This window comes from Channa argus, chromosome 11 (assembly GCF_033026475.1).
Source record: "Channa argus isolate prfri chromosome 11, Channa argus male v1.0, whole genome shotgun sequence".
Classification (NCBI taxonomy): domain Eukaryota; kingdom Metazoa; phylum Chordata; class Actinopteri; order Anabantiformes; family Channidae; genus Channa; species Channa argus.
In genome coordinates, this window is record NC_090207.1 from 4,198,750 (window position 1) to 4,225,802 (window position 27,053).

Genomic DNA, 27,053 nt, shown 5'->3' on the forward strand with positions numbered 1-27,053 from the left:
AGCAGGCCAAGCAAATAAGCCACACATCTAGTCAAGCTACATTTTCATCCTTCTGTTATTAGAAACGTTGTTTTCATAATGAAAGGATAAACCAGTCTGCTGGACGTTTGTTTGTTTAAGGTCAAATGAACAATTATTCTTTGTTCTACATAGCACAGTTCATAATTTGTCTGCATTTACATGAAGTGTATTTTATGCAAAGACATTACAATATGTATGACAACCTGTTTTATGCATAAGATATGTGACTTTTCTCAATGTTTCCTAGACATTATTTCTGAAAGTACTTTTTTTTTACTGGCAGATTTTTAAAACCGCAGACAGAAATAAAACAAATTCTCTGTTGGCTTTTCTCTTGCTCTCTCTCACGTTCCACTGGACATGTAGAACCAGTCCTGGCAGACTCAAACGTGCATGTGCCAGTAAAAATAATGACATCTTTTTCAATTCACAAATAATATAACTAATGTAAATTAACTTTACAATTATGATGAGCATGTGCTCAGATTTATCCTACTGAATTTTAAATAATCGGCAAAGCATAAGTATCAATTATCAATACCGTTCAAAATTAGACCGAATTTAAGACTCCTTGCCATCCGTTTATAAATGAGCAATGACATTTTGATGACCTTATATTCAAAGTAAATCTCACCATTTGAATATCTGACAGATCTATAAACAAAGCTGTGTATTTAAACTTTGATCTTAACTTCCCCTCTTTAACAATTCTGCCCTTCTTTCACATCTCCATAAAGGATGTGCACAGGGTTCCTGAATGTAAATTTTACCCAAATAAACAAACTTAATTAAGTTTGTGGTAAAAACCGCCGCCCCCTTCAGATTCACCGATCCAGGAAAGGGCCCTGCCGCAGTCATTTGGCAGTGAAAGGACTAGTGGTTGTGGCTTCCATTCACCTTGAAACCCTCGGTAAAAAGCTCCGGTGAATCAGTGGCATGACATTTTATTCAAAGTCTACAGTTTATAAATGCGTGAACTTAAACAATGGAATATTTTTTTAACAGATGCAAAGAAGCTCCCTGATTTCATTCATTTTTCATCCTTGTCCTTCTATATTTTTTCCTTCACTTCAATTTAAAAAGGTGACATGAAACGGCTCGACTAGATTAACTGAACTGCTTTGCTTTCAAAAAGCAAACCCTGATTTTGAGACATTCAAAAGAAATAATACTGTAACCAATATTGTTTTTCTTGGAAGTCTATCATTTGCATTTTGTTGTTATTTTAGTTTTCACACACAGCAAAAACAATTGGGCTAATTATTATTTTGGTAGTTTTAAAAGTTTGACCTTACTGATTTCTGGTATATATATTTTTACTACTGAAATAAATGCAACAAATACTTATTTAAGACATTTATTTCTCTGAGTGAGAAATAGTGCATCTGTGTGTGATGAGTGCTCTGTGTGACGTTTCTTGTGATACATTGTGCAAATAATTTATTCTCTGTTAAACTCTAAGATGATAAATGAAGCTTGGACTATCCAGTTCATTAGAAATTTGGATTTTAATGGGTAATAAATGCACATTCAGCTGAAAAAACTACTGAAAAAAAGCAGTTTTCCACAACTTCCTATGTAATTAAATCTTATTAAAATCTTTCAAAAATAAGTAAAAACTTAAAACACTATCTGTTCTATCTTGCATTTGCATCCCATGAAACCGAAACACTTCTTCTCATTGAACTTTGCTTTACTGTTCTCCGCTTGACTTCTATTTTTGGCTGCTTTTAACCTCACTTGTGCTGTAAGTAAGCGTCTACAAAATGACTAAATGTGAATGCAAATGTAATGATAATTATGACAAAATTGTTTCTTTAAGGAACAACGATAAAGTGGCAATGTTAAATGGAGTTTCTGCATCTCATGTCATGAAAACTGCTCATGTTGATGCATCATTAGTGTTGCATTTGATTTGTGTATTTGACAGGCATATAGTAAAAGAACTTTAAAAGAGCCAGAGTTAACCAAAAAGGTTTTAACTATTGACACTATCCACATCTAAAAATATAATTATCTTATTAATTTCAAACACATTGGATAACACATATGAAATAGTACAGTACATGACGGCCAACACACCAGGCCACATTGTTGGTGGTTAGTTACAATAAACGCTGCATGGACAGCAATAGCAGAGCACTTGAAGAGATCAAAAAGTGAAAAAGATTTTGGAAAATATCTCTAATACTCTTCTTTTCTCCCCTTTCCCACCAATTTGCGCTAAACCTTAAAATGAACCACCAGTTACACTGAAGAATAAGAAAACAATGAGGAATTTGGAAATATGAATACATTACTAAAAAATAGGGTTCACTTCAAACAATTTGTACAAATGAAACACATTATTTAGAATATGATCTTCCAGGACAGCATTGTATTAATCTTACTTTATTATTACTACTACTACTTTGTAAGACGCTCTGGGTACCGATGAGGTATTATTGCACAAAGTGTTACCATTTACACACCCAAATATACTTGTACTCATCCACATGCACACTGTGTTGTTGTCGTTCACAGGTGTGTGCAAACAAGGTGTGTGTTATAATTAGTTTTACATGTGCCACATTTGGCAGCGAGCTGTTTGCTTTTTCTCTTTGTTATCTGAGAGACTTATTTGAATAACCAATGCTTAGATTGTGGTGCACTTATTTTTTTTGTGACGATGGGGTGATGGAGTGGCTGTTTAAACGCAGGCGAGAGGTGGTGTCAGAATAATAAAGAAGCCATTTTCGCGCTGAGCATATGGGCTTGTTTCATTTGTTACAGTTTACAATTGAAATTTAATTTCTCACATAAGGGAATCCAACAGGTTAAGTAGGTCAGGTTGGCTGATGGGAGGAGCTGAACTGATCAAACGGCCAAGATCTAATCAGTTCATCCGTGAATCTGAGGGGATGTTTGTGGCAATTTTGATGAAATTCCCTCAAAGCATTTCTGGGATATTATATTCACAATAATGGGAAGGACAGATGGGACAGTTGTGTCTCTTACAGTAACTTTGATCTTTGATCTCTGACAAAACTCAAATCTCCCCAGTTCACCCTCGAGTTTGAATAGAAATTTGTGACAAATTCGTAGAATCTCCCTCAAGCCCAAAATGACTTTGACAAGAGTGGGGCGGTTGCAAGGTCACCACTGTTGCCTGTGTGGACTATGCAAACCTAGTTTCCTCCATTTTGGAATTTCCAGTTTAACATGACAGTTTTGTCAACTTTTGTAATATTTTATTATCATCATTAATAATAGGCAAAGCAGTAAAAATAATTCTGTCATCTGTTATCTGTTACAACTGTAGTGCTTTAAGGATATGATGTCTTTCTTTGTTAATGTTTTAATAGTATTTGTTTAGCAGTTGGATATACCATAACAAGAGCAATCGACATTGAGACAGACTGTTGGACAAAATAGGCGGATTGCAGAGTTGACTTCTGGATCTTGAAGCTGGCTGTCAAATTGTTTTAGTAAAAAATTCCAAAACAACATTCTTGGCCAACTGGTTGCTGTCTCTCTCTCTCTCTCTCTCTCTCTCTCTCTCTCTCTCTCTCTCTCTCTCTCTCGGCCTTATCCCAGGGTCTTTCAAACCGTGTTAGTGTTACTTCTCTCTTCAAGTGCTTCTCATGAAAAGTAAACTCTATCTAGATTTACGGGCAGGTGCACCGTGCCCTCCGCCATCACTCCACCTTCAGTTTCTGCTGGCCGGTGCTCTGTTTGCGGGAGCTGCTTTTGAGCACCCTCGGGGGACCGACGTCTGGTCCAGAGCAATTTCGCTGAGATCTTTTTCCAAGATGGTGCGGGGGTCATGTAGGAGGCTGAGAAGAGAGGAAATGCTGTCAGAGGGATTCTCTTTGTAGTTGCCTTTGTTGCAGGTGTTCTGCCATTCATTTTTAAAGCAATATTACAACCTGCCTGACATCTGGTTTGCCGGGGCCCGACTGAAGAAGCACGATGATCACCGGAGATAACTCTGCCTGGTAATATCTTCTGACAGATTACAGATAAGCACAGATGTTGATTATTAGTAGATGGTGTCTCAGCATTCTGCGCACACTGTTCAGTTTTCTTACGGAGGTTTCTTAGAGAAGCAACAGTAGCAGCCTCTGTTTTTGATTAACAGATGTTTTGCACAAATTTCTCCTATTAAAAGAGCTGGATATGATGCCGTAAGACTGTTAGCATAAGGTCAGTTATTAGTCATTGCATTTTGAATCTGTTCATGTAGAGATATAGCAGCTCCAAAGCTTCTTTCACTGTGAAGTGAAAGTCTGTTGAGACATTGTCTGTTGAGACATTGTGTTGGAGCTTGTGTCCGCTGATGAACACCATGTGAGTGATGATGTCCAAACTACATTATGTGATGGACGCACATTAGTGGAATAAGAAGATGAGACAATAATTGAGATATGATGTATGGTTGTGTTTTTTTTGTTTTTGTTTACTGTAACCTGCTGAACAATTCCACGTGTAATGCAGCGTTTGAAGCATGCAGAAAGTGTTAAAGGTTTATTAATAATATGTGCTTCGAAAAGTATTTACATCGGCAAGATGTTTTACTGCTTTGACCCCAAGCACCGCCCCAAGTTCTGCAGGCCACCAGATGTGCTTTTTAAGTCCGAATAACTCACTTTTTGAAAAAAAAAAAAACTCTATGGCATGTTATGATTTTATTAATGATGTTTTGAATTGCACTGTTAATTCATATTTGGGATTGCAGCACTGCCAATTCCTGGAGGAACCGCTTTATGTTTGTAGAACCTTTCCAGGGCCTGCGAAAGCAAATTCAAGTTGTGCCGCGTAGTCCCGGTGAAACAGAGACAAACAGAAGTAGCAGTGCCCACTTCTTCTTCTCCGGACAACACATTTGGGTCCATGTTGTGTTACAATAATCATTACAGTCCACGACGTCTCACACTAGAGTTGAACCCTGGTCACCTGTGAAAAACTCCTCTGTCTTGTTTCCTCCACCCCTTCGTCCACCTCGTCCACCTCGCTATGAGACATTTTCACTGTATATTTTACGTCATTTCTAAGCATCAGTATGTAATTCAGAAGGGACTGGACAATGTGAGGTTTTTTGAAGTCTTGGGAATGAGAACGGTCTACTTCAGATTAAGTAGTTCAGACAAAGCACTGAAATCAGACTTGCATTGGCTCGCTGGCTTTAGTTGCTCCATTCCTGCTTCATGCTCAGTTCCTGCACACGCTCTCTATCAGATGCATCATCACCATGCTCATCATACAGTGCAGCCACTAAACCCTAACACTTTTTCCTGTAGATTATATGTTCAAGTCATTGTTGTTCGCTGCTGCAGCTCTTTCCACCATGTTCTGTATGAATAAACTTCTTCAAATGAAAAAAGAACAGCTTTGCCTCAGTGATCTAGAAAAAATCGAAAAGACATTTCAAAGTCAGCAGCAGCAAAAAGCCATTCAACATTTTACTATAACTTGTTGAACTATAAAAAAGAAACTGCTTATGATACACGTGTGTTAATGACATCTGTAATTGAGTTGTGTCCTCTTCTTTCACCACAGGCTGGAATTGGATGAAACAGATGAAGCAGGACAAAATGGTTAGTTTGGCTCCTTTTACCCAAATGTGTTTCCAGCTTCTTCAACTTGTAGCAGATGTAAAGCCCAAAGTGCAAAGCCAGCATGTGTTTTGAACTTGTCACAGTGAATCGCTGCAGCTCAGTGGGGGATGAAGTCAGCCCTGAATACCTGCCCACCATCAGCGCTCGTGAGCATCTGTGAGCGGTTAGGACCACTTCATCTTAAGCACTTCCACAGGAGTGGGGTTAGTGGTGTTAAGGTGTAAAAAAGGTACAATATGTCCGTCTGTATTTGTAAAGGAATGTGTCTGTGGACATATGACAAAATCGTTAAAGAAGAATGTGCATTATACATCATGCTGCAAAACAATGACACAACATTAGGAGCGGTATGCCATGAAATGTGTGGCATGCTGACACTAATCCCTTGATTCACAATCAAAATAAGATGGGTAAATAAATGGGTACCTGAATCTGTACAACTCAAACAGACGGGTGAATCTGATCTGACTGGGAGGTAAATAAAATAAATGGTCCTAGTCCTGCAGTGATTTGAAAGTGGAACGTCAAAAGATCAGCATGTCTCGTGGATCTTCAGTGGCCTAGCTCTGTCTCCAAAGACATCTCAGGAGTCATCTTTATTTCTCTACCGTTCCAATCTTTATATTCATTTTCTCCACAGCCCTTCAAATGTGTGGCTGCCACGTATGAAAAGTATTTGTTCATTTAAACTGAACATTTTGACATCTTTTATTACAGGGCTTTGTTCTCAAGGCACTGTGTTAAACCTGTTTGCTCTTAAACATCTCAAATTCCATTTCCATTCAAGGGTAATGAACATTTCATGGAACGTTTTCTCCAGTCGGAACCCAAATTATGGAAACCCATGTGCACAAAGTGATGGATATGTAACTTTTATCTTTGTTTGTGTGCATTTTTCTGCTTCTGTTCTCGATGTCTCCCCTGAAGTGTGAACAACATTTAGTCATGATTTATTTACTGGATCAGTCTTTGGACAAAAAGGAGTGGTGCAACATTCAACATTGCTAAAAGTAAGCTTAAAATATATTTAGAATCTACCGAGCCATGTCGATCAGGGCACTGATGTTTGATTTGAATATTAGATTTTACTTTTAGTTCAAAAACCTCTGAACAAAGTGTCAAAGGGCTGCAGTGGCTAATGAGTAAAAACCCTGATTGGGAAGCCCTACAATACACCAGGGAGCGTGTTATGTAGAACAACCTACCATGTTTGGTATGATGATGATGATGGACACAAAATACACAAAAAAGGCCGTGTGGACAGTGTTTAAAAGTGGATGAGCACCTTTGTGGAATGATCCATGTAATGCAGACAGAGTCACACTCTGAGTTCATCGGTCTGGCACTTTGTAAAGATTTGGGATCCTCTGCTTGACCATCCTGACAGAAATGATATATTGTGGCATAATGGGGTGTATTTTCCACATAAACTCAACTTGTGTGTGTGTGCTGAGCAGTCCATCATCTTCTGTTGTCTGTCTGTGTGGCCGCGGGTTTGTTTGTTTCAGGTTACAGTGTTCAGTTTTGAACCTCCAAATGTCATAGATTTTACTTTTAGTTGCTTTTTCTTTGTGAACTGAAAAGAACAAAAGACATTCCTATACTCGCAAATGTACATTTTATTGCGTATTGGTACTATTCCTACAGGTCATCACTTGCTGTAACGCACACCATTCTTATCAGAGTCAGATGATGTATGTTTTGTCAGCCCTGCACCATGTGACCGGTTTCTGTGCTTAAGTCATTACTGAGGTAATGACAGACATGTTTCTGACACACAGGATCAGGCGCTGCATTCAGATGCCTTCATGTCTTCGAGACTCGGGGAGACACAAGAGTTTGGCTGTCGACTTCAAACCTGTGGTATTTCACCTGGCACCGCAGCCCTTTGACATTGACAGTGATGGCAGCCGCCCTGCGCTGCAATTAATAAGCGATTCCTCTGCTCACAAAGAGCTTGTCAACGTGCCCCACCTCTCTGCTCTCAGGCCTTTCATGAAGCAAATCCCCTCGCCATTCTCAGGTCTGCAGTTAAAGGCCTTCGCTGTGTATTCAAAAGCCATTTTTCCCTTCTTTCTCTTGCAGCAGATGTGTGTGTAACTTTTTCACCCTGGATGAGAATCTTGTGATGACTTGTCGCTCATAAACAGGCAGCACAGTCACGTTCATCAGGCTCGTGCTTTGTGATGGTGTTAAGCAGGGAGACGATTCACTGGGTGATCTGAGCAGTGTCACTGTTTATTGATCGGCTCTAGTAGTAGCTGTGCCATTGTCTACTCCTTAAGTGTTTCGAATAGACCGTGTTGGAAACATCGTACTGTAAATTAAGGAGACTTGTGGCCTTAAACCCCGGCTAATTACTCTATACAGCTGAAAGTTATAGGTGCAGCTATGCTCGGACTAATTTCACCAGATTGACACAAAGGTGAGGGAGAAATCAGGACTATTGTCGTTGCACCTGAGAGGACACTTTATGTCGAACATACACAATTTATAGTACGTAATAAGACAAATGTTTTCATTAGATTATGAAACTAGAAGTAAAAGTTCTCCACCATTTGGTGAAACGATCAGCAAAAAGAGTGAAACACCATTAGCCATAACAACGGCTCCTTCATCAGAAATTGAATACATCTTTAGTTAATTATAGCAAACTTTTGCACTGACATAATTTAGATTCTTTCACTATAACTGTTTAAAATAAACTCCTTGATTGTTTTGTAATAGTTGAATGCAAATTATTACAAGTTAGGTTCGGGGTTGAGTTTGCATCCCCTTATATGCCCTTTCAGTGTAAGGGGGGGCCAACTTAACCCTAAACCTAACATAATAATAATAATAATAATAACAACAATAATAAATTAAAAACAACCAAATGAAGAAATATCTTTGAAGAATTGAGCTCAAGGTTCAGTTAAGCTGTTGATCCATTTGTACACACAGTAGCTCTTTGTGTTGCTTGATGCAATAATTGCCGGTTTTCACATAAAAACGTGTGTGTTGCCAAAAAATCTTGACCTGGCACCAAATCAGCAGAGTCACAGCTGAACGATGATGAATTTCATGCTGGAAGACATGTTGCTGGCAGGCTTGCAGCATTGAACGCACTGACTTTTAAAGAAAACCATTAGTTTTTTTGCAAACCCTGACCATGTTCCTTTAGCGCCTGCACCTAACGGCGACGGCTTTGCGCCTAAGCCCAGCCAATCCACTGTGTTTGCACAGTTGTAATCCAGTCTTTTTTTGACTGGCTAGCGTGAAGAATAGTGTTATAACAGCCATTTTGGTGCCATAGTGACGGCTCTGAGGATCTCATGAGAGAGAGGAGCGACCTGTGGAGGTTGTATGTGATCCCAAAAAGTGACAAAAATGGTTCGGAACCCAATATCCTCTCCGCCAGGTTTGCATCCCCGAGGCCTATAGCTGAACCTGGCAGCTACATAAAGTAGCTACAAAAAGTGAGAAAGCAGCGGAGCTTGACAACAATCAGCTGCAAAAAAAAAAGCAGCTTCTCGATAAAAAACATCTTGGGATCCAACTGGGCTCCATTTGGCCTCGACTGCTTCCTTTCCCAGTCCACTACGTTGTCCCATGCTGCAGTAATTAACCTCAAAGTAAATCAGATCAGACACCAGCAGGTCGGGACATTTCCATACTGCTGTTTTTAGCTGCCAAACATAGTCAGACTTCTTTTCAAGGTATCCAGCGGAGATTAAATTATTGCCATTTTAATGGTGTAGAATTTATGATGCAAGCCTCCTTTTCCAGATTGTGGAGTGTTGTCCTTCAGATATTTGCAGACATGTTTCCTCAAACAGATTTTAAACTGTGTATCCAGAGGAAAAAAAAAACTTCAAAAGCAGAGGTCTCTGTTCTGTTTTATGGAAAAGTTATTTATGACGGTGTCATTTGTAATACTTTCAAAGCCCGTATTACCCTGCTATTCATTTCCTGAAAGGTTTTTGCTGCCTTCAGTGTTACACTTCAGAAGCTCACACAAGAAGAGGTGTGTGACATAAGTCAATTTGATTCTATTTTTATTCGGACTCAAATAACACGAGTTACAGGAAGGAACATTGCTGAAAATCCATTTGAAAAGTCCAACGTGCCTGAAATTGTCACAGTGATGCGTTTTCCAGAGGTTTTTCAGTCGTGCAGCTGGGATAAGTTTGTTCAGGCAAATTGCTGCGAGAGTCCATCAGTGAAATGTAGACAGGACTGGCTCAGAGCCAGAGCATAGCAGGCCCACTGCAGTCATCAAGAGGAATTCACGCTGCAGTCAAAGCAGGGAGGAGGGAATAATGATGTGACCAGTAGAAACCTGTTAATGAAGGATGGTGAAACAGTGCGAACGCTGTTATTAAAGCCCAGCACCCTCCTGCCATTTTCGCACTGCAAAGAAACATTTGAAATTCAGTTTTTAGTCGTTAACGTCACAAATGTTAACGCAACAGTGTTTTTTTTTTGGGATAGTTTGGCTTTACACCGAATGGCAGAAACAGCATGAACACTAGCACCACAGCGTAGCTGGAGTTTCCACTCACATTGGCTGATTTAAAAAAAAAATAAAATTGTTATTATATTCGTCACTTTTATGGAAATTAGTTTTCTTTAGCCTCTTGGCGAGACGCAAGCTATTACTTTACAACAAGATGTCACATATGTTCATGTATCTCAATCTGAGCATCACAGACTCTCTGCTATATTTTTCAATGCACGGTGTTCATACCTGCGAAGGAAGAAATAGCAGATTATGAGCATCATTTGATGGCTATTTCAAGGCACCATCTATTTATTTATAGACAAAACACTGTCTGTGTTTTTTAGGATGTCTCTATGTTGTGATTTTAAGGATTAAGTGAATAAATAGCTGAAATCTGCGTGTTATGTGAATATGCACAAACGAGCTAATGCAGCATGTCGAGCACCAGATGCATGAATACCATGTTTTTGGTTTTCATATTTTCTCCTTTCACCTGCGTTGAAAGGTTTTCAGTTACTGCAACAACATGGCGTGTACAGGACCCCCCCAACCACCGTCAAAGCACTGCAAATGCTTTGCATGTCCAAGCTCCCTGCCGTTTATCATCTTCACATGAATGAATCAAAAGGCTCCAAATGTGGTGGAGCTTCTCAGTCGATTCATCCTCCTTGATCGGACGTCGCCTTCAATGGCGCTCGCGATGTTTTTCGGCCCGTTCCGACCAAAGCTGACCGGAGCAGACTCGCTGACAGGACGGATTTTTGCATTTCTTCATGTTACTTTGAAAATATTCCCAGTTAACAGTAACACGGTGTGACCTGACGGGGAACAGGTGGACGTCCTTAAGCTGTAAGAAAATAGCAAAAGCATAACAAGGCCCCTGTGGTTTCCTAAGTGTGCCCTCATTTACCATATATACCCGCACATATCAGGGTTATAATCATTAACAACCAGTTCAGAGGGAGTTCAATGTGCACGTTGAGCCTGTGGAAGCCTGTTCTCCATGGGATATTTTGGTTTTCCCTGAAATCACACCAGAGAGACTGACCAAATGTTATGGTTTACTTGTTTCACAGAGCTCAATGGGAACTATTTGCTTTCACTGCAGAGAGAAATCAAACGAGATAGAGTTGCAAATAATGGCTTATTTCTCGGACGACTCCTCATGCGGCTAATGCTCGGTGCTGAAAATGTCGCTCAATAGCAAACGATTTAACACGCGTGACGCATGTTTGACTTTTAAGGCAAAAAAAAAAAAAAAACGGAGAAAGAAAAAGGAACTCAATCTGATGCCACTGTCCCGCTTTGCCCCAAAATAACGATTAGGACTTCTATCATGTGTCACTGGGGATTTTTTTTAGGGGCTCTGTGGCGTCATATTGTCTTTTGCACGCCTCACCTCGGCGAAGAAACGTGATCGTGCCAGGCTAAGCTCTGCTGGGGGAAAAAACAAAGTGCAAGCGTACATGCGATTGAACACTTTCAGACGGTAACCATTAGACTTTGGAAAACATACAGTAACCTTTCCACGAAGTGATTCCCTGGCATATCTCTGAGATCACTTCAAACCTCAAAGGCCCCCTCAAGACTTTTACAGGCAGCCCATGCTAATGAATGACACCACTTTTTTTAAAAAAAAAAATTGTCTCTGAACAAACACTCTTAAAAAGTTGAGTGCCCAGGGCTTCAGACAGCTTTAAGAGTCCCCTACAATTACCCCTTTTAGGATTGGCTAATCCTGAAATATGGTCCTGTGACTAATGGCGGAATTTAGCAAGAAATCAGCTCCAGTTTCACCAGGCTTTATTGACTCTAATGCACGATGCAGATACCTATGGCTATGATGAATGAGCGTGGGGATCCTGTCAGGTTTTCCCCTCCTCTGCTGCCTCACCTCCTCCTCCTCCTCCTCCCCCTCCCCCCTCGTCTTTCACTGTTGCTTTTGTGCAGGTGATAATGAAAAGTGTCAGAGAAGCATGTAACAGGCGCTTTTCACTTGCCAAAAGAATAAGCTGTCGTGTCAACAGTGATGCTGAATGGGAACATTCAAGCTGTTTTATTTGGTGTTGTTTAATAGGGCGAGGTGCCTCAGAAAAGTCCTTTTTTTGTGTGTGTGTGTGTGTGTGTGTGTGTGTTAAATATCCCCACCTTTAATAAACTGCTGTGTTTTTGAGCGTGTGCCAGCCTGCTTTGACATTTTGCTACAGGGGGATTGAGCACAAAGCCACAGGAGCAGGGTTTAGTGTACTTTGCTGCACAAACAATGTATCAATCATGCTGTGATGTGGGTTTGTGAAGCATCAACTATAATATGGACATGTGAAGCGCTTTTATTTGACAGTGACAGATACTGTGCTGATAAATTGGTGCAGATTGCTCGATAAAGCAACCTTAGAGTTTCCATACTCATGAATATACTTTGAAGTCAATATTTGCATGTTTGCACCTGTGAAGTAAAAAAATTAAAAAAAAGTTGTAGATCCTGAAATGAGATGTATTTAAACACAAACAGTATTACTTATTTCATAAAGAACAGTTTTTGAAAATATGTTGCAAGAATAAAGTACACAGATGCAAGTAAAACCACATACTATAAGTATACTATACTAATACTGTATACTGAATAACATGCAACACTGTGAGTTATTCACCAAGTGACCTCACCAATTTTCTACATGCTTTCTGTGGCTTTAGTTTAGGGCGTAAATGTACATTAATCCTTTTCGGACTCTCAGAAAAGGAAACTCTCTCCAGATGACATCACCCAGAGGAGTTTTCATCATGAGGAGTTCAGACGATGTCATCCAGGGGATCTCTGGAAAAGCAGGTTGACCATGATTACAAACAGGATCACATGGTTAGTGTGAGCAACAAGATGATATATTCTAAAGTGAAGGTTCCTTTCAAGTGATGTCATCTGGGGAGGTAGAGAGATATTTTAATATAGAGATGTCAAAGGTCATTGGCATTTATGTACATGTACTACCAAAACTCCAACAACTTGGAGGGAACTTTCTTTGCAGCCAAGCATCACAACACAGCAATAACAAACAACATTACAAAACCAAACTAAAGAAAATTAAATCAAGCCAAGAAGCCTCTAAAGTTCCGAAGGCAAGGATAGACATGCAATCAGTGCAATCACAATCAAAAAACTACAAAAACAGTATAGCACATGTTGGAACCAAGTTCCTAAGTGCGGAACATAAAAGATTCAATCTCTCCACAGCGACGGCCAGAAGGACAGATACCGACGAACCTTACGAAGCAGGTGATCGGAACAATACAATAAGCAAGACTGAAAAAACAAAGTCATATGAACCTTAGACACATTCAAATAAGTTTATCTGGACTGATGCGTGTCTCTAAATATTCAGTTACATCGATATCAGTGTCAGCAATGCAAGGCTGCAGAATCACAACATATGAGTCAGCGCTTAAAATATCATCAAAGCTCCATGTTCTGAAATCTTTCTGCATCACCGTCTCACAGTCTCCTTTGTCACGTTTAGATTGCACAGAATTGCAAAATAGGTCATAAAGAGTAATTTGAACAAGAAATTAAGTGATATACTGCAAAAACATGGACAAAATATGGAACAGGTAAAAAAATGCAGATACATGCGGAGAATGTTTCGCAAGCAAAACACATACATGTGTACTGAATGCATATGCTGTCTTGTAAGTATTTTTTTTACATTTTCTTGTATTGTCCTCTACTACAGCTGCAGCTTCTGTTATTAGAAACATTAGACTGAATATACAGAATCATATAAACGTATTAAATGTCTGTTTGTTTGTCGACGAAAACTCTAAATACACCATCTGCTGTCTGGTGTCCTGTTCTGTGTCCAAGTGAGCTACAGGGCTTATTTAAATACAGACTGGGGATACGTTTTGTGGTAATTATATTGTAGTTTTTTTTTTTTTTTTTTAAGTTTTGTGTTGGGTTCTTTTAGTTTTGTTTTATTTTGATTTGGTCCTTCCTTTGTACAGTATGTGTGGATCAATTCTGTGGCAGTTTTTAGCTATTTTGTGTCTATTTGTCGGGAAACTTGATGCTGTTAGCCCTTGGAATTGAGATTAAACATAATAAACAATTTATTATAAACATTATAAAACTTCATAGCATGCATCCTTATTTTTTGTTTTTTTTGAAAAGCTGTTGTGAAAACACGCATTTACTTTTTGTCGTTGCTCTAATGATAATAAACAACCTAAGTAATGAATTTAGGTGTTGTCTTGCAGATTGGGACTAGAAAAACCAATAACAATAAAATACTACATGTATTTGGACATTTAAAAATGATTTCATTAAACAAGCTTACTTGCCACTTACACTGTGAGTTGGGATGGTGATTGAATTGCACAACATTTGTGTTTTGCTACTAAGATGTAAATGTATTTATTGTTTTTACAATAGATGTTTTCAATTTTAACTCTGTTTCTTTGAAATCGAGATTGTTTTTCTCTGGTGTAAATCAAGTAGCTCCAAACTTTTTATGTCAACTTTACGTGTGTGTTTTTATGTGTTGTTACTTCCATGTTTGCATGCTGTGATCACTCAACTCACAATATGCTGTGAATGTAACTCACTGGGCAGTTCATCACACGTATATTCCTGAAAAGCTTGAATATATATTTACATAACACACAGACAGCGTTTGACCACAACAGCCGCCGCTGTCCCTTGTTTGATGTCAAATAGGAATTTCTGATGAAAGAAACGGTTCCTCTTTATAAAAAAGCTGTTTTATAAATAAAGTGAAAGCTGGATTTTTATTTTGTGAATAAACAAAAAATAAGAATAAAAACCGCAGAAACCGCTAGGAAAAAAAATCCAATAGTTGACTGCAAACAGATTGAATTGAATGTATTTATGTTGTATGTTGGAGCTTGATGCAGGAGCGGAGCCCTCGAACGATGACGGACTTTAAACAGTAAAGCGATACTGAGTTTATTGAGTACTAGCAAACAGCACACGTTGAGTATTCTTCTGGATACTTCTCCATACCGTGAGGAGAGAGAGAGAGAGAGAGATTACATCTCGGCAGTTGCAAAACCCAACTGACTGTCTGACATGACAAAAAAACAACAGGCAGAGACAACAGCAATAAGTCACGCTCGTGAACCCAGAAGGCAAATATGATCAGGTGTTACTTTAAAAGCAATGCAAATCGAGACAAAGTGATACATGTGGAAAAGGCCGAGAAGCTGTTTAATCAGCGGGGAGCACGGGAGACTGGAACAGAAAAGATCAACCTCCGCCTCTGCATTTTAGTGTTAACCTCCTTTACGCTGCAAAGTAAAGTGATTTCGAAAAATCTGATTGCAGCATTCACACATTAACAGTCTGGATTAACCCCCCCCCTCCTGTTTGACTCCATCAGCAGCCTCCTCTGCTCAGACACAGTGAAGAATCGGCATTGCTCTTTAATGACACTGGATCCCCCCTTTATTTGTGATGTTAAGTACTGATACGAAGTCAGGAGCCCAGTAATGACCCCCCTGGGGAAAGAAACACTTTGGTGAACGGGAGGATCATAAAGTCCAGAGTATTAAAGTGCTCCAGCAGCTGCAGAGGGCTCCTGACAAATGCTCCTCTGACGCTGTCTGAGCAGCCACTTTTCATTGTGTTGGACTGTTGTCTTTTAAAAGGAACAAGTACGACAAAAGCCTGCAGTATTTTACCTCATGTAAAATGCTCTTTTTGCTCTTGACCCGCGATGTAGTTAAAAATACACACACGCACAATATACGAGTCAAGTGTTCAATTGTAGTTTGAATTACAAAAAATAATAATTTACGTTGTTACTCACTGCTGTTGAGTTGGTGCAACAGGAAAAAGGCTTAATCCACTGTTTGGTAAACTACTGCAGAAGAGGATGCAACAATTTCATTTGTCACACGGTTTAGCCATTCAGCAACTATCTATTGTGTGTTTGTTCCATCAAGGTTTTCTTGTGATACTGAATTTTAAAAAAACGGACAAAGGTGAGGTTGATGTGACCTCCAAAATCTAATCAGCTCATCCTCTAGTCAAAGTTGGATGGTTGTACCAAATCTATTGAGGCATTGCCAAGATGCGGTGGTACAGATGGACGGAAATCCCGAAAACGTATTGCCAATAAAAATGTACTGTGGAAAATGTTTTTAGATAAATGTGAAACAAAAAAACATGAAGATATGAAGCTAAATTCCATAATTTACCTCCTGCCACAGCCTCAATGCTGTTTAAGTGTATGTTATTGCCCTTCTGCATAGAGAAGAAAATGATGAGTTTGATTTTAGCTTGAAAACAACTTTAACTTTGTTTTTTTTTAACAAAAGTGAAATCTGCATTATTTTTGATTTTTTTTTGTTTTCTGCTAAAAATTAGCTTTAGGTGTTGCTGCTCAGTTTCAAGCCCTCTCCCTTCAACATGTCTGCAGTTGCTGCACACGACACTAGAAAATATCCAACGCTATCTCCTACAAATTATGTTCTTATACAACTAGATTGTAAATGTGATTATGTTACTGTATAATGAGTTAGTCATTTTGTTACAATGCAACATATTTTTAAATGAATCAAACAGTACTTTTATTAAGGAAAAGGGAGTCGCAAGGAGGTGGCTGGGGAGGGGGGTGGGACCTAAGATTGATTCCTGAGTCCTGTGTCCGGTAAATCCAGGCAAGAAAACCGCTGATGTTAGGGTTAGAGAAAGAGGGTGAATGTGTTTAAAAGTGATAAAAGACGTTTTGTGTGAAATGACTATTGCATTTTTTCTGTATTACACCAGCCCTCAATCTTCTTCTGACCCTAGTCAGCTGCTGTACCTGCTTAATCACAACCACCGGAATAACGCCACAGTCACAGAAAGCTGGACATTGTACCGCAGGATCACACATTACGGCAGAAAGTGGACATACAAAAGTGGATATTTTGCTGCAACGTCGTGAACATATTCTCATTAAGTTAAATGGAAACGTAATGAGGTCGACATTACGTTTCTCTGGAAAATGTGATTGTGCTTGGTGTTTAGTTAGTACGGGTACGTTTTTTGAAGTATTTCATCATTGCTCACTATTTTGCGTTCACAAACAATTTCAACCGTTGTTGTATTGCTTTTAAACTACTAAGTTACACAGGGAAATATGGACATTACAGCATTTGATGTCTGCCTTGAATTCAACACCAAAAATGCCCGATGAGATAAGGACAAGGAGAGAATCACTGATGAAGTTTTAAAGTTTAACATTCTGTCTAGAATAGAGACGAAGATGCCTTTCATCCCGAAAATGACTCCGTTTCCAGCTTGAGAGTCTCACGATGATCTTTATATATTATCAGCTGAACACATCTCACTCTCAGATTTTCTCAACATAGATTGTGACTCTCCTGGGTGCGTTTTTTTCCCACAGGCTTGTTGCTCATTTATTTTGAAGGCGGACCCTGGCAGTCTATCAGCACTCGTGTTGATAGGCCGCCAATGAAGCGCGGCCAAACAACATGGACGCAGGTGTTGGTGCTGTACATCTGAGATCTGAGGAGCCATCTTGCTGAGGCTGTGATCAAAGTGAAGACCCTGGCTGGGGGGGAATTTTCCCATGTGCAAATCAACGAGCCGGTTTATCGTGCATGCTAAAATTGATAGGATGATGGCATAGTTTGAAAGTCAAATAAAGATTATGGCCATCCATCAAAATGTTAACACAGTTCTACTCATGTAAGCATGTAAAATAAAGAATTGTATCTCCAAAAAACTGATTCTATCTCCGCTATCTCCTCTATCAGAGCTGGGTCTTTTGTCGCGGGGGGGTTATCAGCCTGATCACAGTCAACCATTCTTCTTGTCACCTCAATCACACCTGTATTGGTGGTGGTTCATGATGATCGTTTATCATAAAAAAAATCTAAACACCTGCATGCCCGTAGTGAGGAGTGTTGCAGCACAAAGAGGACTGACGTCGGGACTTTAGTTAGTTCAGCAGGTTCAAAGAAAACAGATGCAAAGAAACAGATGCAACTTTGCAAGGATATCGTCTTTGAACTTGGAGAAATAAACAGAGGCACATGCTAAGGAGAAAACATTTGTCAAGGTATTAAAAGTAAGATTGTCTCATGTGTGTTTATACACAATTCACTTCTAATAAACAGGAATATATTTGGCTGTAGTTTACAAGATATGTAGGTGATGCGATTCTACATTTGTTGTAAACACGTCGCATTAAATGAGCAAAATAATACTAACACACACTAACCGTTGCATTCTATGAGTGATACATCTTAGGCAATGTTCCTAATACATGATGCTGAAGTGGTCTGGACAACCCCCCCGCCCCCCCCAAACAATTTATATACAGTGATGGCTAGAAATATAGGCAGCCTTGCAATTCTGTCAGAAGATGCAACCCCTTCCCTCAGAAAATTGTTCCAATGGAAAATGTTTTGGTATTCACGGGTTTTCAGGTGGAACAACACAAAATAAAACAGAGGAGAAACGTCAAACTTGCTAAAACGTCACACCGAACTCCAAAAAGGGCTGCACAAAATTACTGGCACCTAGTCAAAATTGTGAGAAACAATTGCTTTTTACGCATGTGATGCTCCTGTAATTTGTATTTAGAAAAATAAATGTCACTTATGAACGAGTAACCCTTTCACAAAAAAAGGAGAATCTGAATCGATCACTGAGGTCTGTATTGTGAAAGTATTTCTCTGTGTCATAGAACTCGATTAGGATGAGCAGAAAGGGTATAATCATAAGGGAAACGACAGTTGGGATGGAGATGGGAAAGTACAGGGTACGAGTACACATATACATATATTACAATACATATACATATATAAAAATAAAAGGATGATATATTATAATTTTTATAGAACACACACAAAAGAGGAAAAAAGGGGAAAAGGAAAGTACTACTACTGCTACTACTACTAATAATAATAATATTGACAATAATAATCATAATCATAATCAATTACTACTGCTAATAATAATGATGGATATTAATAAGGGTGATGGTATTTATTCATCTGTGTGCTTTACCGTAACACCCAGCTGTCTTTCTACATCCCCTCATGGAACGTTTTTGACTTAGCAACCACCACCCAGCTGCTCGATGTGCAGTTCCGAGTCAGAAGAGCAGCTGAGTTAGAAAAGTGAACTTTGTTTAAAAGATAGAACACCAAGGTTAAATATGATTTATTATCAGCACAGAACCCTTCCAATCAGACACATTTTGAACACACATGTTCGCGGGAGTATGTTGAAGAGTCCGCCAAGTTGACCCCACCGCCTGCTGTGTGACGGATAGTTTGGTATTTCTACATGTGAAAGACATACACTTTATTGATGGGTCGGGTCTGTTCTCACTCCTCTGCAGTGCAAGACTGTGCCATGTGGAGACGCCTCGCTCCCCACATGGCCACCCAAACGATTTCAGGGTTTCTTGTTCGGCATCTTTAACAAGTTACGAGATGTTTGGTTTGGGAAAGACCAAACAAACAAGTGACACCGAAAGACAAAGCTTGACCCATGGGAGCAGAGCAGTATTGGTGCAGAACAACCCGGTGACTGTCAAGCAAAGGGCGTGTGTGTGTTCTAACAGCACTTCTGGCCATTAAATGGGAGGTCAAAGGTCAAAGGGCCACTTAGATGAAGCCCGGCGGCACTTTACTGTTTACATTTTGCATAATGGGTCACAGCAGGAGAAGCTAATCACTCGGAGACATTTGCATAAATGCTTTCATCAAATTTCCTCATCTGTCATGAAAGTTGTGCCAAATAGCCTCAAAACAAGAGAATAAAAAAAAAGAAAAAAGAAAACTACATAACAAGGGCCATCAAACGAGGGCAAGAAGAGACTATAAGACAGTGAGACAAATGCACACAAATAAAAGATTAAAGATAAAAGTAAACAAAAAAATTGACATGAATGAACAATGATACAAATCAACTGATAGATAAAAAAAAAATCCCTATGTTGCCTTGTATTGTGCACTGTATTTTAAGTAGACACTATGAGGCCCCTTGAGGCAGATTTTTGTGAATCTGACTTGACCTTAGGAGGAAAAGGGAGAAAAGAAATGGGAGGTGATAACACCTCCTTCCCCTCCTTTGTCCAGCTCGGAGGTTGTGCTCCAATAAAAAGCCACTGTAAAACCGGACACGGGCACGCAAGACCTAATCCACCTGATCCTGAAGTGTCCCATCTTCTCTGAAGTCGCTGCCAAAAGCTCCCCTTCAAAGCGCGGCTATATCCTCCCCCACACCTCCCCCACACCGCGCTCAAGCCTGCTGGTGTCTCAGCCCGTCACCTTTAGGATTTTGGACACACATGTGCTGCTCACTATGCAGCTTGTGCATGTTTCCAGATAATGTGAGACTCCTCCGGACCAGTTCTCGTCTTACAAGAACCAATCTATGAAATTTAAATGGCGTGATGTGAGGCTGTCAAGTGCACACCAGCAGGCGTCTCTGTTGGTGGGAGAGAAAAAACACACACACACACACACACACACAAAAAGAGCTTCTAGGATGAGAAAGAAGAGCAACCGTCTCCAGGGAGTGATCTGTCTTGTCCTGAGGTTCTTGTGAAGTGTTTTTTAGTATCAGGTGCGTCGTCTTGAGAACACATCTGAACACATTCCTGCCTGAATTAGTTTAAACTTCCCACATAAAGGAAATAAACCCAGCAGAGCCAGGTGGACGTGTGTTATGTGTGCACGCTGGTGTAGAACTAAAAGAGTTTGCACGTCTCTGTAGGAGGAACGTTAATGGTAATGGTCATTTCAAATGGGAGGTGATTTTATTCTCACTGTCACATCATTTTACTGGAGCTTTCAACACTCACCCTCATCTTTGTCTTTATCTTCATTAGAAATACGAGAAGCAGCTTTTCACGAGATTTTAAAGTCGACTGTAGTTCAGATGTTAACTATTCCTTCCCCAAGTTTCACCTTTTAGCCTCAAATGTTATTAAGTTTAGATTGAAGTTAACATTCTTTTCACAAGAATTCAAATCATGTGCCTTTACATTTCACAAACACGTCTCATATACTTTGCATCCAGAAAGTTTTCCCAGCACTTTTTCTTCATTTTGGGATTTTACAGCCTTATTCCAAGATGGATCAAATTAATTCTACAAACAATACCCCGTAATGACAATGTGAAAGAAGTTTGTTTGAAATCTTTGCAAATTTATCAAAAAGAAAAAAAACAAAAATCACATTTACAAAAGTATTCATGGCCTTTGCCATGACACTCAAAATGGAGCTCTGGTCCATCCTGTTTCATCCTTGAGATGTTTCTACAACTTGATTTGAGTCCACGTGTTATTGAGCTGATTGGACATGATTAGGAAAAGTATACACCTGTCTGTATAAGGTCCCACAGTTAACAGTGCATGTCAGAGCACAAACCAACACATAAGGTCCAAGGAATCATCTGTAGAACCACTGAGACAGAGTTGTATCGACGCACAGATCTGGGTACAGGAAAAGTTCTGCAGCACTGAAGGTCCCAATGAGCACAGTGGTCTCCATCATCTCCACCAGGATTCTTCCTAGAGCGACCGACCAAGCTGAGCGATTGAGAGAGAGAAGGGCCTTAGTCAGGGAGGTGACCAAGAACCCGATGGTCAGTCCGAAAGAGGTCCAGCATTTCTCTGTGGAGAGAGGAGAACCTTCCAGAAGAACAACCATCTCTGCAGCAGTCCACCTATCAGGCCTGTATGGCAGAGTGGTCAGACAGAAACCACTCAGTAAAAGACACGTCACAGCTGAAGGAGTCTCAGACCACGAGAAACAAAAAATACGTGTGTCAAGCTTGTAGCATCATACTGCAAAAGACTTGATGCTGGAAATGGTTCTAAAGCTGCTTCAATAAAGTACTTATGCACATGTGATTTTTTACATTTCTTATTTCTAATAAATTTGCAAATTACGTTGTCATTATGAAGTACTGTTTGTAGAACTTTGAGGAATTATGAATTGAATCCATTTTGAAATAAGGCTGTAACATAATAAAATGTGGAAAAAGTTAAGTGCTGGGAAAACTTTCTGGATGCACTGTAAATCATCCGGAAATCTACTTGAGAAAAACCTCAACAATCCATTTTGGCATCTTTTCTATGAGAAATAAATAAAAGTATCAAACCCTGTGATGTTGAAACCGAGGGTGTTTGGATCTGAAGTGTTTGGAAAAATTCCAGCATACTGGAGCTTCGTAAAGTCGCAAGAAGTTATGGAAATTTGCAATTTCCTTGTTTTCTGCAGAAATCAGTAATAAAATGTGACCTCTTTTTCTGTTTAGAGTCGTGGAGGGGGGCTGGAGTTCGTTCCAGCTGCCAGTGGGTGAGAGCACACTCACAATTTAGAGTCACCATTTAACCTAACATGCACGTCTTTGGACGGTGGGAGGAACGAAACCATTTAAAATACAAAGTGATGATGGAAAAAGTAACAGTAAACATTAAGTGGAGTCAGGTGTTACTGTAGGAATCCTGAAGTCCAGTCAGTGAAACAAGAATGGAAGTGTGGTTTAAAACTACGTCGATTTATAAAAGCTCTCAAACTGGGTCACAAGCAGCATCAGATCCCGTGCTTTAAAGGGGAACTAAATACCACCTTAAAACCAGCATCCCAACAGTGAAGTACGGTGGGCGGAGCGTCGTGTTTTGGGGTAGCTTTGCTGCTTCTGGACCTGGACGACCTGGATCAAATCCCAAGTTCATCAAGGGGTCCTACAGGGTAATGTCAGGGTGGCTTTTTGCGAGCTGAAGCTGGGGGATGTAGCAGGACCATGACCGTAAACACTGAATTAATTACTACAAAATGGCTTCAGAGACACAAAGTCCCCCGTTTGGAGCTCAGACCTCAACCCAAGAGAGATACTGTGCATTGACCTCATGAGAGTCATTCACACTAGACGTCATGAGATTATGGCAAAGTCAAAGAAGTTGTTCTGTAATGAAAGATCTGCAATTCTCCTGAATGACTGAATGACTTTGGTGAAGATCGGATCCCACTTCATAACCAATTCATAAAACATTTCACACCGTGCAATTGCTTTTTCTCGCAGTCTATAACCATATTAGAGCAGTTGAAAGACAGGCTCATGGGCCCGAGTCACAAGAGTTACTTCTGGATTACCCCCAAAAATATCACTAAAACAAATACAAAATGAGCAAAAATACACACAAAAAGACTGACAAGACACAAATTGACGCAAAACAGACACAAAGTCAGAAAAATAGACACCAAATTCCAGAAACAAGTACTGGACTGTCAAGCCAAAGGCAATTTATGTCAGTCCTATGTATGTGTGGTTAGGTTTAGGCAAGAAAATCACCGACGTTAGGGTTAGACCAAGATGGTGGATGTGTGATAAAGTGATAAAACATGTTTTGCGTAAATCTTTCCTGCGCCACAGCAGCTTTCGATCGTGCTCGGACCGCAACCAGCTGCCGTAATAACGTAAACACACAACCGAATGTGTCCTGCTGCGTTCGTCATTCACATTCACGAGCCAAAGACCGTTAAGTTTCAGTGATGACGCCCAAATTTCCAAAGATGAAAAAAACAAAAAAACAACAACATCAGGGCTTCAATCAAAAATGGGAGCAAGCTGATGCAGAGAAAGCAAGTGACAGACAATGAGGAACAAGATCAATAGGATTTGAATCTTTGAATCATGGTTCATAACCCTTGCTGCTGTTTCCAGGATTGTAAGTGTCCACGTGTTGTTGTTCAACGTGACTTGCGGCTCGAAAGCTCGCGGCAGCCGCTCCTCCTTCGGTGCATATGGTTTGACTTGGTTACAGCGTTGTTAAAATGTGGTGTGTGTCCTCTTCAGGGGCGGATATGAAACCTTCTTAACGGAGGGTTTCGCTACAATAAGGTCGTAACATCTTGGAAAATGAGAATTGTGTCACTTAGTGTGGACAGATTCTACTGTCCTGACTATAAAACAGGGTTTTTAATCAACATTTGCAACAACTTAATGAGTAATAGTGAAAAGATTCGTATTTGATGGAGAGAAGCCATTAAATTAAGATATTTTACCGTTTGTTTTACGGTTTCTCTTTAAATCCTTGGTGAAAAATCGACTCTGTTTCCTGTTTGACATCATCATACTGGAGCGATGTGACAGAGTTCTTATACGAGCTCTTCCCAGATTTGGATCCACAAACAATTTAATCGGATCTGTCTGCGCAAAACATCTGAGTTTCCCATTTGTGCAGATCTTTGGCACGGTGCATCCTTATTGGCCTGCGGAGACTAATTGTTCGGGCCGTAGCGTTTTTCTTCTTCTCACTTATAACATCATCTGGGACACAAACACACTGGGGGAAACCTACTGGCCCTGCTCGCTCTGATCACTCCTGAAGGGCTGACACCCAGATCGAATCGCATCATTCCGTAAAAAGAGTAATTTATGATCCATTACCAATGTTTTCTTTCTTTTCTCTCTCTCCCACCCCCCCCCTCCGCCTCTCAAGCTTCACATCGACTCATAATATCCTAACAAAGTCATTCTTTGATGGCGGCATTTCTCATGACTCCCGTAAAGTGGCTCTGCGGCGAGGGGAAAGAAAGCGTGAAGGCCAAATGCGAGGAGGCCGAGATGGAAACCGAAGAACTCATCAAGCTCATTCATCTTGTGGGATGTGAAGGCCAAGAACGCCAAGCGGAGAACAATTCACACTTGCTCATCTTTCTCGATGCACTCTATGAATCATATCAGATAACAGGTTGAAATTTGGAGACATTAAGAAACTGAAACACATTTGGGACTTCTCAATAATTATCGCCCTTCCTTCTCTATTTAATCTGGAACAGTTTGTGTTTAAGCCTCCTTGTGAGATAGAAGCCACTTCCCCTCTTTGGCTTGGCAGCGGCGAGCGGATGCCTCTGGCTCACCAGCAAACAGGTAGTTGTGTCTCTTTGTTGCCCTCGCCGCACGGCAAACGGCATGGGAACGAAGACAGCGCAAGAGTGAAAGGCGACACCGTGCCGAAGACAACGTCTTGCAGAAAACTTGGCCAAAATATGCCAAGCTGTCTGGACAGGCAGCCAAGTCAGCAAGTGGCCCGAACTGCTGCTGCTGCTGCTGCTGCTGCTGTTGCTGCACTGTATGTGGCTCCAGGCAACAGATGAAAGACAAGTGTATTCACTGAGAACGCTTCACAGCTGACAGGGGATGGATGAGGTCGGGCCGTGATCATGTGCACGTGTTACATTTGTCTTGTTTAGGGCAAAACGAGAAAAGGAGTGAAGCTGAGAGACTTTTAGTTTGATACCTATGGTTATACTTCATAACACAGTGCAGCCTCCAATTTACAGGACACTCTGATAGAAGAAACAAGAGACGACACGTTTATTTTAAGCTGATTCCAACTCTTGTAAATAAATGCAAATGACTCACTAATTTGGTAATTGAAGATTTTGTGTGTGTGTGTGTTGTGTCGTTCTCTTCCTGCCTTCTCTTTTTAAAGTTCTCCGAATCGTGACTGTGATGTGTGGACACTATAGCTCCATGCACGTATCTATATTGTATTCACATACTATTGTGCTTTGCAGCGGCTCCTAACGTACATGCTGAAGGAGAAGAAGGTTCTATTGTCACTTAAGGACAGAACACGTGACGGTGTGCGTGAATCCGTCTTTAACAGTTAATAAGGAAGCTAGATTTGTCTATTTGATAAGTTTGTGCTTTACTTTCTGCTTCTCTGCGTGTTGTGTTGCTTTTTGCAGTTGTTATCAATCAGTTCCAGAAAAAAGATCATTTGGCCCAGTTCTATCTGGTTACGTGCGCGTTTGAAAATATTTGAAAACAACTTATTTATATAAATCACTTATTAATATATGTATACTCAACTCTGTACGTAGTTTTTAAATTACTCGGGCAATGTGTGTGTGTGTGTGTGTGTGTGTGTGTGTGCGTGTGTGTATATGGGCTTCTAGTGTTACTTAAGTTTAAGAAATGCTAAATACATAATTTGTGTATTTAATGTAATCATTTTGATTACTTCAAATATTCATTGTCAAATATAATTGAACAATTTTAAATCATTAAATACAATATTTATATTTATTCATTCATAAAACTCTATTATCTGTGAGGATGACTTACATATGTGGTTAGTTTTACTTGTACTAAAAGTTCCACAGCAGGTCCTTATCACCTCCTTAGTCTTGGCAGAGGGTGGCACCTGGGGTCCATGCCCCACCTGGGGTCCATGCCCCACCTGGGGTCCATGCCCCACCTGGGGTCCATGCCCCACCTGGGGTCCATGCCCCACCTGGGGTCCATGCCCCACCTGGGGTCCATGCCACACCTGGGGTCCATGCTACACCTGGGGTCCATGCTACACCTGGGGTCCATGCCACACCTGGGGTCCCGTACACTCGTCATTTCAGAAGACGCTCCTGAAGGTGGTACCTGTTGTTGTAGCACACTACAGTCTGATGGCTACAGGCTTTTGTTTTTTTCTCCAGCACGGCCCGACTCATGTAATGTCCTTTTATCTAATCCACCCAAAGAAGTTATAAATCAGTAACAACTGATTCAGGACCCAGTTGCCCGAGTGTTGACCAGCAGGATAAAACACATCACAGCTGTTTTTAAGTCCCTACATTGGCCGCCTGTCAGTGTCCATATTGAATTTTAAATTATTTCACTTGTCTTTAAATCACTCCGTGATCTCGCAGCAGCCTGAACATCTGAAATATTTCTAGTGTATGAACGAGCAGTGCAGAGCGAAAACTAACCGAAATATAAATCTTCTCTCTTTTAACATGCTTTTAATTAGAATATTATACGGCCATTTTTTAATCTTCATTATTTATCTTTTTTTTTTTTTTTGGGGTCCTCTATTTTTTATTCGTTCTATTTTCTCTTCCATTTTATTTGCCATTGCATTTTATCTATTTGAACAATTTTCTGTTGTTTAGTTCATTAT

The 27,053-nt window shown here is 40.1% G+C and overlaps 1 long non-coding RNA gene across 2 annotated transcripts; it reads left to right on the forward strand.

Annotated features, from left to right (window-relative positions):
- The first annotated feature begins 3,623 nt into the window (after window positions 1–3,623).
- LOC137136802 (uncharacterized) lies at window positions 3,624–14,762 on the forward strand. 2 transcript variants are annotated; one of them, XR_010915625.1, is made up of 4 exons: window positions 3,624–3,998; window positions 5,560–5,597; window positions 5,702–5,847; window positions 7,400–14,762. It is a non-coding gene; the product is annotated as an uncharacterized lncRNA (long non-coding RNA). The 2 variants fall into 2 exon arrangements; XR_010915624.1 differs by having other exon boundaries at window positions 5,702–14,762.
- Window positions 14,763–27,053: the final 12,291 nt, after the last annotated feature.